The following is a 12,897-nucleotide window of genomic DNA, read 5'->3' as shown; positions in this document are numbered from 1 at the left end:
AAATACCTCCCAAAAGAATTGTGAGGAAGTATTGCTGGTTATGAATGGATAACATTATGCAGAGTTATTCTGCATAAAAAACATATGAAAGAAATGAAGAGAATTGGTAGAACTCTAGTGGCATTTCTTTTGTTGCTATGCACATGTATTGCCTTGAAATATTAAGATATTTAAATATTAAGATATTGCAATAGAAAGAGATAAAGTTCCACAGTTAAGTTTCAACATCATATGTGGGTACCTCCTCTTTCAATTGTGGATGCATATCGGGCTACTCTATTAATGGTGTATACTCCCAGTGTCGTAATATTTGTGTTGCACATCAATCTGCTGTGTATTATTTTTGTATTCATCAATCTTAAAGGAACACGTTGCCTTGGATCGGACGAGTTGGTCTATAAAAAGCGCTTGTAACCTGTTTGTTATAAAATGCATATGGTTGGAAAGATGTTGTAAAATTAGAATATAATGATCCACACACATTTGCCTTGAAATTGCGTGGTTTTCCTTTTACTTTGCGAACTAACACGGTCGGCCATTTATGGGAGTCAAAATTTTGACTCCCATACAAGCCAATTTCGAGTGATACATGTGTGGATCATTATATTCTACTTTTAAAATATCTTTCTAATCATATGCATCTTATAACAAACGGTCACAAACGCTTTTTGAAAGACACCTCGACCGATCCAAGGCAACGTGTTCCTTTAACATCTCCTACATGGTAGCTGTAATGGGTAAATTAAGTAAGGGTGGCTTGGATTTTGTTAATTTCTTGTTTGTTTCATAAATTGATTAAGTTCAATAGTGTACTAACATAATTTAAATCAATACATCTTCGTAATAAATCAAAAAGAAAAAAAATATGTAGACATGACTTGCTTTCTTTCCTTGAGGACAGTGCTGTGAAGTTGTATGTTATAAGGCTTATGTGTATTTTGAAATACACAGTGATATATAGTGGTTTGTTTTTGTTGAGGCCGGTGTAGGGAAATCTTCATCTCTTGCAAAAAGCCTTGAATTTATTGACCCATTGAGTGAATTGCTTGAGTCCAAATGCACAGATACAGTCATTCAAATGAATGCCAAAGGTGAAATCGGAAGTACTCCCTCCCTTTATCCACTTTTTCCAAGATGGCGGAGTCATCTTGAAGAAGACTCAAAAACGCACATAGATGAAGTCTGAAGATGTTGCCTTATTTGTTTCAACATGGCTCTATTTTATAGAGTTTGTTATGCAGCAAACTTTTTATTACAAAAGAATTCTGCTTAGCAAGAAATATCAGGGAACCAGTTAAAAATGTTACACCAAACATTCCTTGGTGTAAACATGATTGTTTTAGACTTGAGCAACTCTAACAAACTTAAGCAATGGTTATATTGGGTGTCTTCAAATGCTGTTTGCCCTTTCACAGTATTACTGATCATTTCTTTGTATAATTGGTAAAGGTTTGAACTTGATCACCAGTAAGCTTTCTGATTTTATAGATTACCCCTCTCTAAAAAAGAAGAAGAAATTACCAATCCTGTATTTTTTTAAATACATTGCCTCTGCAGGCAACTAGCCATTTTTGTTTACTGTGTCTGCCGTGTCTGTAAACTAAAAAAACATGAACATAATATCCGTACAAACCATCTGGGTTTTTTGTTTTCACCTTGTCTAATTATGTTATTTGAAACCAAGACTGAAAGAAAAGTAGAAAATGATCATTGTGTGCAGTCAAGCGACAGCACGATAAGTGTGGTCTTAATGTATCATAATGTAGAACAGGATTGCTTGGTCATAAAACTGTGCGCTGTACAACAATTAGAGTCGTTTGTTGTCATGATGATTAAGTAAACTAATATAAACATGGGTGGGATAAAAAATACGCTCTCAATAACACAGTTGATAAAGCACTTATTATTTGATGGGTGTGTTCATCTATTTTGATTGGTGTCGGAGGGACCAGTGTCTATAACACTTGTATGTCACTAGTTGTGATTCATTCTTTTGTTGAAGCGAGGGTCGGGGTGAATATAATCAACATGATATTTGTCCTGCCCCAGGGATGGACTTTTACAAAGTTGTTGTCAGAAGTTCCTTTCGATTAGCTTTTCTGGGAAACATTTGTTAAAGGTGTTACAGTCAGATTTTTAAAATTTATTATTGCGTTATACAGTAGTGTGTGCTCAGATACAGTAGACGTTGTTAGGTGTGGTTCTAAAGGGCGTGTCCAAGGGTTGGGGTCTAAGGGGTGGTTTTTAGGGGTTGGGTCCTTTGGTTGGGTCCAAGGATGAATCATGGGGGGTGTTGGTCTAGGGGATGGTTCCAGGGAATGGGACCTAATTGTGCCATCACACAGTTTCAACCCTAAAGCTCATTACAGACCTCTAGTCATAATGCCTGCTTGCATCATACTCTTAAAAAAAAACATTGTTTTGCATTTTGCATCTTTTGTTTGTTTTTTTTATTAGGAAGGGGGGGGGGACTCCCTGGTAAAATTCCTGTATCAGCGCCTGGTTGAATAACATAAAGTATGTAAAACCTTCCTCATAGCTTGAGCACACAATGTTTTTTGTGATGAGATGTTGTGGTAATACACCATCTGCAAATTGGGACACATTTCCATTAACGGGATAGCCTTGAAAATCGGAGATTAATTAGTGCGGGTTAAGATTGCTACATTAGCAATGATAACCTCACAGAGGATGATGGGTGCAGAAGACAAACACGAATGCCGCTGAAAACGCTACGTTAGTCACAACTTAGGGTTCCACGTTGACATTCTAATTGATACTGTCTACAGTTATTCTATGTGAATTACTCAAGGACCAGGTCTACTGTACAATTCTTAATTGCGTGTGGAGACAAAGTGCTGCATTGCTAATGATGGTAAAACGTGGACTGCATGCGTGTGTACATGCACTTGAGTACAATTTTCAATCTATTAACTAAAATATTGCAAGTAGACAACTTTCCTTTTGAGTCCAAATTACTGTGATGAAGCTGTTTTGGATGCAGCTTTTGCATCACCAAATTTTTTTAAAATGACTGAAAGTTGTTTTTATCAAACTTAAGTGAGCTTTAAACCTCACGTTGATAAATATAGCAACAGGAAATATAGCAACAGAAGTTTCACTTCAGTTGCAATGTGATAACATTGAAGGCAAAATATTTTTTTCTATATTTCTGCAAATGTGGAATTCTATATTTATTTTCTACACACGTGTTAAAGTGACATTTAGGATACCAATAGAAAGCTGGACTTCATTTGCACAGAGTTGCATCATTCATCGAGTGTCTCACATTTTGATCATCAGATTAAATATAATCTTTGGTATTTTGTTCTTGCATGCCATTCTGCATCCCTGAGATGTTTGTGGATTTATGAACATGTCAATGGTCAATTCATCATAGTTCCTAAGCTGATCATATCTGAGAACCATATAGGAGGAGTGGGGGGGGGGGGGGGGGGGGTTATAGTATCTTCAGTTGGATGGTGTTAGCGTGGAGCTATAAAGAGGAGATAGCTCCCAGCATGGAGCTACAAGCAGGAGATAGCTCCATTGTGTGAGTGATCAGCCTTGTCTTGGTTAGATGTCATAACTGAAGCCAGCCATTAAGAAATTATTGACTTTGCATTTTCCATGTCGTGTATTTCGATATCTATCCATCTAGCAACTACTCTGCATTGCCATGGCAACCGTGATGCTGAAATATCAGATGATGCACGCTTGAATGTTGATTGGGTCATTAGTAAAGTCCCCAGATGATGCTGGTTTTTTTTGTTCTGTTTTTTTTTTTATTGCTTTCCCTCTTCTTTATTGTTTAGAGCCCCTTGCACTGACGTCGCTGGGGGTTATACAGTCTTCTGTCTGCCATCAGTTTGCAAGTCAAATTGCAAGATATGATGTGCATCTAACCATTGCTCTATGGTCTTAATGCACTTCACATTTACACATGGGGATTGAGGTTGAGACTCACAATGGTGCAACCAAGATCTATCATGGGGTCTTGATGTTGTTAGGGTGAATCGAGTCACTATAGGAAATTTCAACCTGGAAAATAACATGAAAACAGGTTTGTCCGTGAAATACTCGAAGCTATTGCTTAGCAATAGCTTAATGTTCTGCTTAATAGCAGTGATGAAGTTTGGCCAAGATTATTGGCTTAGTGACCTAAAACTTATCTTATATAACATTGGTTTAAATGACACCGATAAAATGTTCATAGTACTACCAACTCTTAAACAACTTTAGAGCCAACCTTAGTGCAAGTCAATTAAGGCCTGGTTCAGGATGCAAACCTAACTATGGGTTACAGAGGTGAAGAGCTGAAGAAGAAAAACAACTTTAGAGCCAACCAGACTGCCCTTAGTGCAAGTCAAGGCCTGGTTCAGGATGCGAGCCTAACTAGGGGTTACAGAGGTGAAGAGCAGAAGAAAAAAAACAACTTTAGAGCCAACCAGACTGCCCTTAGTGCAAGTCAAGGCCTGGTTCAGGATGTGAACCTAACTAGGGGTTACAGAGGTGAAGAGCAGAAGAAGAAAAACAACTTTAGAGCCAACCAGACTGCCCTTAGTGCAAGTCAAGGCCTGGTTCAGGATGTGAACCTAACTAGGGGTTACAGAGGTGAAGAGCAGAAGAAAAAAACAACTTTAGAGCCAACCAGACTGCCCTTAGTGCAAGTCAAGGCATGGTTCAGGATGCGAACCTAACTAGGGGTTACAGAGGTGAAGAGCAGAAGAAGAAAAACGACTTTAGAGCCAACCAGACTGCCCTTAGTGCAAGTCAAGGCCTGGTTCAGGATGTGAACCTAACTAGGGGTTACAGAGGTGAAGAGCAGAAGAAAAAAACAACTTTAGAGCCAACCAGACTGCCCTTAGTGCAAGTCAAGGCATGGTTCAGGATGCGAACCTAACTAGGGGTTACAGAGGTGACAACGCAGAAGAAAGAAAACAACTTTAGAGCCAACCTGACTGCCTTTAGTGCATGTCAAGGCCTGGTTCAGGATGCAAACCTAACCAGGGGCTACAGAGGTGAAGAGCGGAAAAAGAAAACAACTTTAGAGCCAACCAGACTGCCCTTAGTGCAAGTCAAGGCCTGGTTCAGGATGCAAACCTAACCAGGGGCTACAGAGGTGAAGAGCGGAAAAAGAAAACAACTTTAGAGCCAACCAGACTGCCCTTAGTGCAAGTCAAGGCCTGGTTCAGGATGCAAACCTAACCAGGGGCTACAGAGGTGAAGAGCGGAAGAAGAAAAACAACTTTAGAGCCAACCAGACTGCCCTTAGTGCAAGTCAAGGCCTGGTTCAGGATGTGAACCTAACTAGGGGCTACAGAGGTGAAGAGCAGAAGAAGAAAACAACTTTAGAGCCAACCAGACTGCCCTTAGTGCAAGTCAAGGCCTGGTCCAGGATTAAAACCTAACCAGGGGCCACAGAGGTGACAAACTAGAAGCAAAGAAAACAACTTTAGAGCCAACCTGACTGGTTTTTTTTAGTGCAAGTCAAGGCCTGGTCCAGGATTTGAACCTATAACCACGGGCTATAGAGGTGACAAAGCAGAAGACAGAAAACAACTTTAGAGCCAACCAGACTGCCCTTAGTGCAAGTCGAGGCCTGGTTCAGGATGCGAACCTAACTAGAGGTTACAGAGGTGACAACGCAGAAGAAAGAAAACAACTTTAGAGCCAACCTGACTGCCTTTAGTGCTTGTCAAGCAATGCCTGGTCCAGAATTCAAATCTAACCAGGGGTTACCAAGGTGAAAAGCAGAGAGGAAAACAAACTTTTGGAGCCCTTAGTACATTATCTCAGTGCGAAGTTACTTTATGACTGCCAATATGAGTTACTGCTGCCACAAATGATTTGTGGAAGAGTTTACCTGCATAAATATACAGACATCCTTCAGAATCAGTGGAATTATGGCAGGTCATCTTGGTCATCCACATTGTGTGGATAATTGAGAGTGATAGATGAAATGGTTGATGGTATCCGCTTGTTACATATCCTGGGGGTAGAATGCCCAGTATGTGCTAAGGTTGATTAAGATAATCATGCAGTGATTTTGACAACAGATATGAACAAGTTGAATAATATTGGGTCAAACAGACGAAGGAAAGTTGCAGTTTGATCTTGGTTGAAAAGGCATATGAGTGAGATGGATGGTTGAACAATGTTAAGTTAAAAAAAAATTGTTTTATATACTTGTTTACTATACTGTACACTTCTCTATGTACATTTATATGCAGGCAATTTTCTATGTGCTCACTTGTACACCATGCATATTTTTCTATGTATAGAGAAATAAACTGTATGCAGAAACATTTCACAGATTCAAATTTCTGGGCAATTGTTCCACTCTTTAAACTTTTGTTCTTAAACAAATTTCATTATTGATTTTGAAGGAATTCAGTAGGTAATTATTCATTTGTTTTTTGTTGTTTTTTGTTTGAATTTCAATTGAACACTCATCATGATCAAAGACAAAAAATACTCCCTTTTCTCAATTCAGTCATGGTTTCAATAAGGATGAAAAACATCAATTTATCTGCCTTTATGGCAGGAAGTGTATCACTCTATTAAACATCAATCAAAACTGCACTCAAAGACTCTCGAGTTATGTCATATTATGTTAAATTATTTGATTATTATTTCCTGTACTAAAATGCCGGCAGCCATTTTCAAATTGTTCCTCCCCATATCAATTTACATACAGTCTCTCCACTAGGCAAAGTTTCAATCCAATCCAACTCATGTTCATGTGTTGCAACAAACTTTACTAGACTGTAACTCAACCAAGCAAAGTTTCAAATTCTACTTATGTTCATATTATTGCTGTGCAAGTTCTAAGCCTCGATGGTATTAAAGCTTAAAATCCTACTGATCCTGCAAATCAAGTAATATACTGTATTCTCTACCATTCAAGGTTAAATTAAAATCCTACTCAAATACATGGTGTTACAGCAACCTTACTAGATTGTATTTTCCACCATGCAAAAGTTTCAAATACTACTCCATGATGTTACAGCAACCTTACTAGATTGTATTTTCCACCATCCAAAAGTTTCAAATACTATACTCCATGTTACAGCAACCTTACTAGATTGTATTTTCCACCGTGCAAAAGTTTCAAATACTACTCCATGATGTTGCAGCAACCTTACTAGATTGTATTTTCCACCATGCAAAAGTTTCAAATACTACTCCATGATGTTACAGCAACCTTACTAGATTGTATTTTCCACCGCCATGCAAAAGTTTCAAATACTACTCGATACTACTTTCATTTCCTCTTTAGCAAGTTGTGTTCAGCATTTAATTTCATATCAGACAAACAAGGATAAGGATCACACAATTGTTATTTATTTACTTTCATCCCAAACAATAATTCCCTTATCGGAGTGAGAGTCAAGGTAACGTAGGAGATCACATAATTTCAGTTAACATTTTTGTTTACTCTTATTCCGTAAATATTTTGTTTATTTTACATACCACAGTCCTTTCCGTTTTGTTTACGGTCCATTTGAAGAGAGACAAGGATAAAGACTCAAATAAGTTTGATGTGTTAGGATTTCCTTACTCTTTTGCAGCATTTGTAATTGTTTGCACATTGTTTTTTGTTGACAGAAATTTCCAATCAAAAGAGACAAAGATGTAGGTTAAATAAATTAGTGTTGTTTTGTCTTCTCTGTTCACGCTCTGTTTATATTTGTTGTTGTTTACACATTGTGTTATGACAGAGATTTCAAATCATGAGAAGCAAAGATGTAGATAAAATTATTTGTTACAATTGTTTTGTGTATTATTTTTGTGTCTAAGTTTTATGTTTTGTTTGTGGTCATTCCGTATTTGCTGTTGTTTACACACTATGTTTTGTTGACTTATATTTCATATTTCAGAGACAGGAATGTAGATGACAACCCTAGATCTATCACTAGTAATAACCATCTGATGGTAATAACCCAACAACATTCCCTTATGATGTCTCAGCGGGCTCTCATTTACTCCGCTATGCCTAAAATGCTGGCAGGCTCTGGCAGTTGTCCATCCGATCTTAATATAGCACCAAAAACCAGTCACCTGCTTAACAAATCAAATAGTATCTTTCCTCTTAAGAAATGAAATTAAAACTGTATGTTTGTGACCTTCCTTGGGGTATGGTGAACACATTTTGAAATAGTATCCCTCGCTTGACGGTGATGGTGTCGGGAAATTATGATGCAGTAAAGCGATGTTAGTCATCATATGTCAATCAACAATCATAACAAATGTAAATGTAGACCTGTTGTAACGGTAGATGTAGTATTTGTTTTAACTCTGCTAATGGGCGAGCTGGCAACACTGGAGTGGTGTATTCTGTATGTTTAAGTGACGCATAAGTGATCAAAAGACTTCACTCAGTTTAAATGCAGTACATTGATACACAAACAACAAATGAGTCAGAAAACAAAATATGTCCACTTCATTTGCGTCAAGGTTATATATTATTTTCCAGCAGTGTAACAATCCCTTTCATCCAGCATTATTGGATACAAATTGATGGAATATATATCATTCCTCAGATTAAAAACATGATTGATTAAGTACACTTGTTAAACAAGACTAAATACATAATTGATGTCAAAAATTGATTATTACTATTGCCCCAAATACCTGTGATAAAAAATTGTTTCAATTAAAGGCAGTGGACACTATTGGTAATTACTCAAAATAATTATCAGCATAAAACCTCACTTGATAACGAGTAATGGGGAGAGGTTGATAGTATAAAACATTGTGAGAAACGGCTCCCCTGAAGTGACGTAGTTTTCGAGAAAGAAGTAATTTTCCACGAATTTGATTTCGAGACCTCAAGTTTACAATTTGAGGTCTCGAAATCAACCATCTGAAAGCACACAACTTCGTGTGACAAGGGTGTTTTTTTCTTTCATAATTATCTCGCAACTCTGACGACCAATCAAGCTCAAATTTTCACAGGTTGGTTATTTTATGCATAAGTTGAGATACACCAAGTGAGAAGACTGGTCTTCGACAATTACCAATAGTGTCCACTGTCTTTAAATATGCTTAATAACTACATGTAATTAAAACTATAGGATATTACTTGATTCACATTAAGGAATGGAATCTTGACAAATTTGTCTTTCCTTTAGTCCTACAGATGTTTGTAATTTATTTTCAACATTGTTGCTTTCCCTTGTCATGGAAACGTTTGTAGCGCAATATCCTTGCTCTATGATTAAAGTATTTCTCAGCATTTAGTAAAAAGTGAGCATTCAGTAGCATAACGACCTATTATTCAAGATAACATTATAAAAATATGGAGCCTCTAAGGGAAATATAAAGGATACAAATTCACTTTATTTTGTGCACTCAAAAACATTTTGTGCACTCAAAATGAGTAAATTTGTGTGCTCGCAATAAATGATGTTTTTCATGCGCACTGCAGTAAATGATTCTGAGCGCATGAAAATAAAGATCTCAAATTATTTCTTGGAACGTTTTTTTCGTCGGAGGTTTCATTATATGTTCGTTTAGGGGCTCCATATGAAACCTTGTCAGTCCATGATTTAAAATTCAAAATTTAAGGATAATTTACTATACAGCCTATTTAAATATATGAAATATACAGGAAGTTTATAAAATATCAAAGCTGTCCAACATGGAAGAAGAGAAGATAATCTGGTAGAAATCTGTGAGTAAAAAGCCATTAAAAAAATTCCCCCAAAAAAGTAATTTGAGTTGGCGCCATTATGGTAGCTAGATAGGCATATAAATAATTGAAGAGGCAAATAATGGATCACCACTGCGGATGCTTTTATGCAAATCGTCGCATGAAATATTGACCAAGTCTGAGGATGCCACTAGCTGTAATACTTAGAGAGGTTAGTAGTACATATAAAACTAGAATACTAATTATTCAAGAAGAAAAAAATATATGATGATTATAACTAAAGGAAGGGTCATTTAATTTTGTAACGATGGTATGATTTTAAAATGTTCACAAGTGGATTCTTTCATGATGTTGCTTTATTTTTGAAATCTAAATTGTTTTGTTTATACTTTTATTTGCTTTTAGTTTTGCCTCATCAAAAAGAGAGTAAACATACCAAATGCAGCAGTTCTACTAACATTATTAGGGCCAACCATGTTTGTAACCAATTTTCATTCTAAGAAAGTCAACTCAGCTGCATCAGGTTTACAAACAAACCCTATGCTGTACCTTATGTCGATTCAAAGACAGTCAGCAAGCCAGGAACTGCATATCATACCCTAAACATAAAAACCCCATTATTGATGAAAAAAACCCATTATTGATGATATTCAGTTTGAGTAAGAATGACTGCGCCTAATGTCATAGCAACACAAATCCAAATGAAACCATCCATAGTCCTAAGTAATTGATGTGAAGAACTTATTACACTAATTACAAACTCATTTCTTTCCTGTAGAAACATCAAAAGTTGTGTCAGTTGTGCACTAGTCCATAAATGACAGATCTGAATTAATAACCCATGCATTAAAATAATGCCAAGTATAAATATAGATCATAAGGATAATGTCCAGGCACTTTAAATAACAAAGTTTGAACATATAAATTTAAAAATCGCAAAAAAGCAACAACAAAAAAAGAGCAAAAAAAAACATACAAAAACCGACAGATGGTAGACACGCACCAAGTTCTTGAATTCATGAACAGAGATTGGTTTGTTTAACACTCAAGGTAGTTATGAGTAGAACTGTTTTTGAACTCCAAATGCAGCATGACATGATACATTTCAGAAATGATTACATCATCACTCAGGCCGCTACTTCTCAGAGGCAATGAAGGCGATTGCCTCCATGCCCCCCCCCCCCCATGAAATGCCTCAGTAAAAAAATTACAACTTCCTTATTGACCAAGGAGAAACTGCCTTGGTGCCCTCGCCTTTTTAAAAACGAAGCAACAGGCACGGTCACTGAAACTATAAGCAACAAAAAAAAGGAAGTAAGGGTCTTATCAAGTGGGGGAAAGCCCCAGATGGAGAAAGGTTGCTAGGTTGTAAATTTTATCGCTTCCCTGGTTCTGACAATCCCCTACGTGGGTAAGTACAAACTAATTACTTTATACAGCTGTTAGTATGTTTATAAGTCTTACATAAAGCATCCTAGGTTAATTGTATTTACTTAGGAAATGACTTCAAAGCGTTGGTGCATGGCCACTCCAATAAAAACTCCCAACATTGCAATTCCCATTATTGGTTTTTCCCCAGAAGGTGGTGTGAACTCTAGATACTTTGGCAATACAAAAATTTGTAGATATCTTTCAACCGACGAAGCGGAACATTCAGGGGATAATGATAGTAGTTGGGGTTTTCATTGGCTAGCCATGCGCACCTTATTGCCATGAGTCTTGATAGCCACTATATCATCACTTCTTGCAGACGACAAAGTGATGAAGTCAAATGGCACGTAAACCATTCCTTTTTCCTTCGAGTGTTCGATACTTGTCAAGTCTTTATGACAAGAAGGCGGTGATTAACATAGTAATTTTGGAAGACATGTGTGCTGTTGGATTGCCAGTAGCTTTGACAAAACCGAACGGTTCTTTTCAGAAAAGCACCTTAGATGGTGGGTTGGGGGTCAAGGTCGAGGATTGACAAAGGCTGTATTTCCTAAATGACATTAAAACTATTTGAATTAAAGTTGCAAGGCCAGATGATGATGATGTTTTAAAATGAAAAAGTACAAAAAATTTCGCACACGGCACAGACATCGCACAAAATACATGCAACATGCACAATTTTGTGTACATACTTATTACGGCTGATGGAAGTGAGTTAATGTCAGGTTTCTGTTGACAAATCATTGTTAGTTTATATAAATTACAAATTCTTACTGGCGGACATTTATGTGTTTGCAATAACTAAGATAAATAATTTAGAAATTCAATCTAAATTCAATCTAAACTTTTGGGTAAGTCGGCCAAAATCGAACCTAGAGCTTGATCTTTAACAAATCATTCATTAAAGGGTTTCATTCTTGATAAATTGTTTCATGCTTTAAGAAATAAAATATGGCCTTAAGTCTTCTGTATTATTTTCCAGCAGTTTTACAACCCAATATCTGCTTAGCTGAAAGTATAGCCAGTTAGCAGAGGTAGTAAAGTAAGCAAGGCTTCATAAAAAATTTATGTTATTAAAAACATACTGCTTACAAGGGGACATAATACATTAGTTTTGGAATAAATAAAGTTAAGTTTATAAATATTTTATCAAAATTCATACCTCATGAAAACATTTTCATCGGACTCCAACTAAAATTCAAGGCGTTTAAAGGAGGGTTTAAGGTCAGTACAACATTGGTAACAACATTTTTATAAATTATAGATTGAATGGGGATAAACAAAAACCACTATCTGTTCTTTTAGAATCTCTCCAGTACCAATGTTGTACCTTCCCAAACCATCTTAATTCAAGTAACTAAAACAAGGTATTACATCATTCAAAGTGACTAAATCGATAACTGAGAATCTGTACAATTAAAGTGCTAAAAAAAAAACAATCAAATACTTAAATAAAATAAGAAGAGTTGGAAAGTAGTAAGTTGAACCCAGAACAAATAAAATCAAATTATAGTTCAGAAAAATATACAAATATTTAATGTTGTTGTTACCCATGGCCCAATTTAATAGAGCTGCTTAAAGGAACACGTTGCCTTGGATCGATCGAAATGGTCTTTGAAAAGCGTTTGTAACCCTTTTTTTATAAAATGCAGATGGTTGGAAAGATGTTTTAAAAGTAGAATACAATGATCCACACAAACATGCCTCGAAATTGCACGGTTTTCCTCTTACCTCGTCGACTAACACGGTCGGCCATTTATGGGAGTCAAATTTTTGACTCCCATAAATGGCCGACCGTGTTAGTTCGC

Source organism: Asterias amurensis, chromosome 1 (assembly GCF_032118995.1).
Source record: "Asterias amurensis chromosome 1, ASM3211899v1".
NCBI lineage: Eukaryota > Metazoa > Echinodermata > Asteroidea > Forcipulatida > Asteriidae > Asterias > Asterias amurensis.
The sequence above is the reverse complement of the archived record's forward strand: the minus strand, read 5'-3'. Positions refer to the sequence as shown.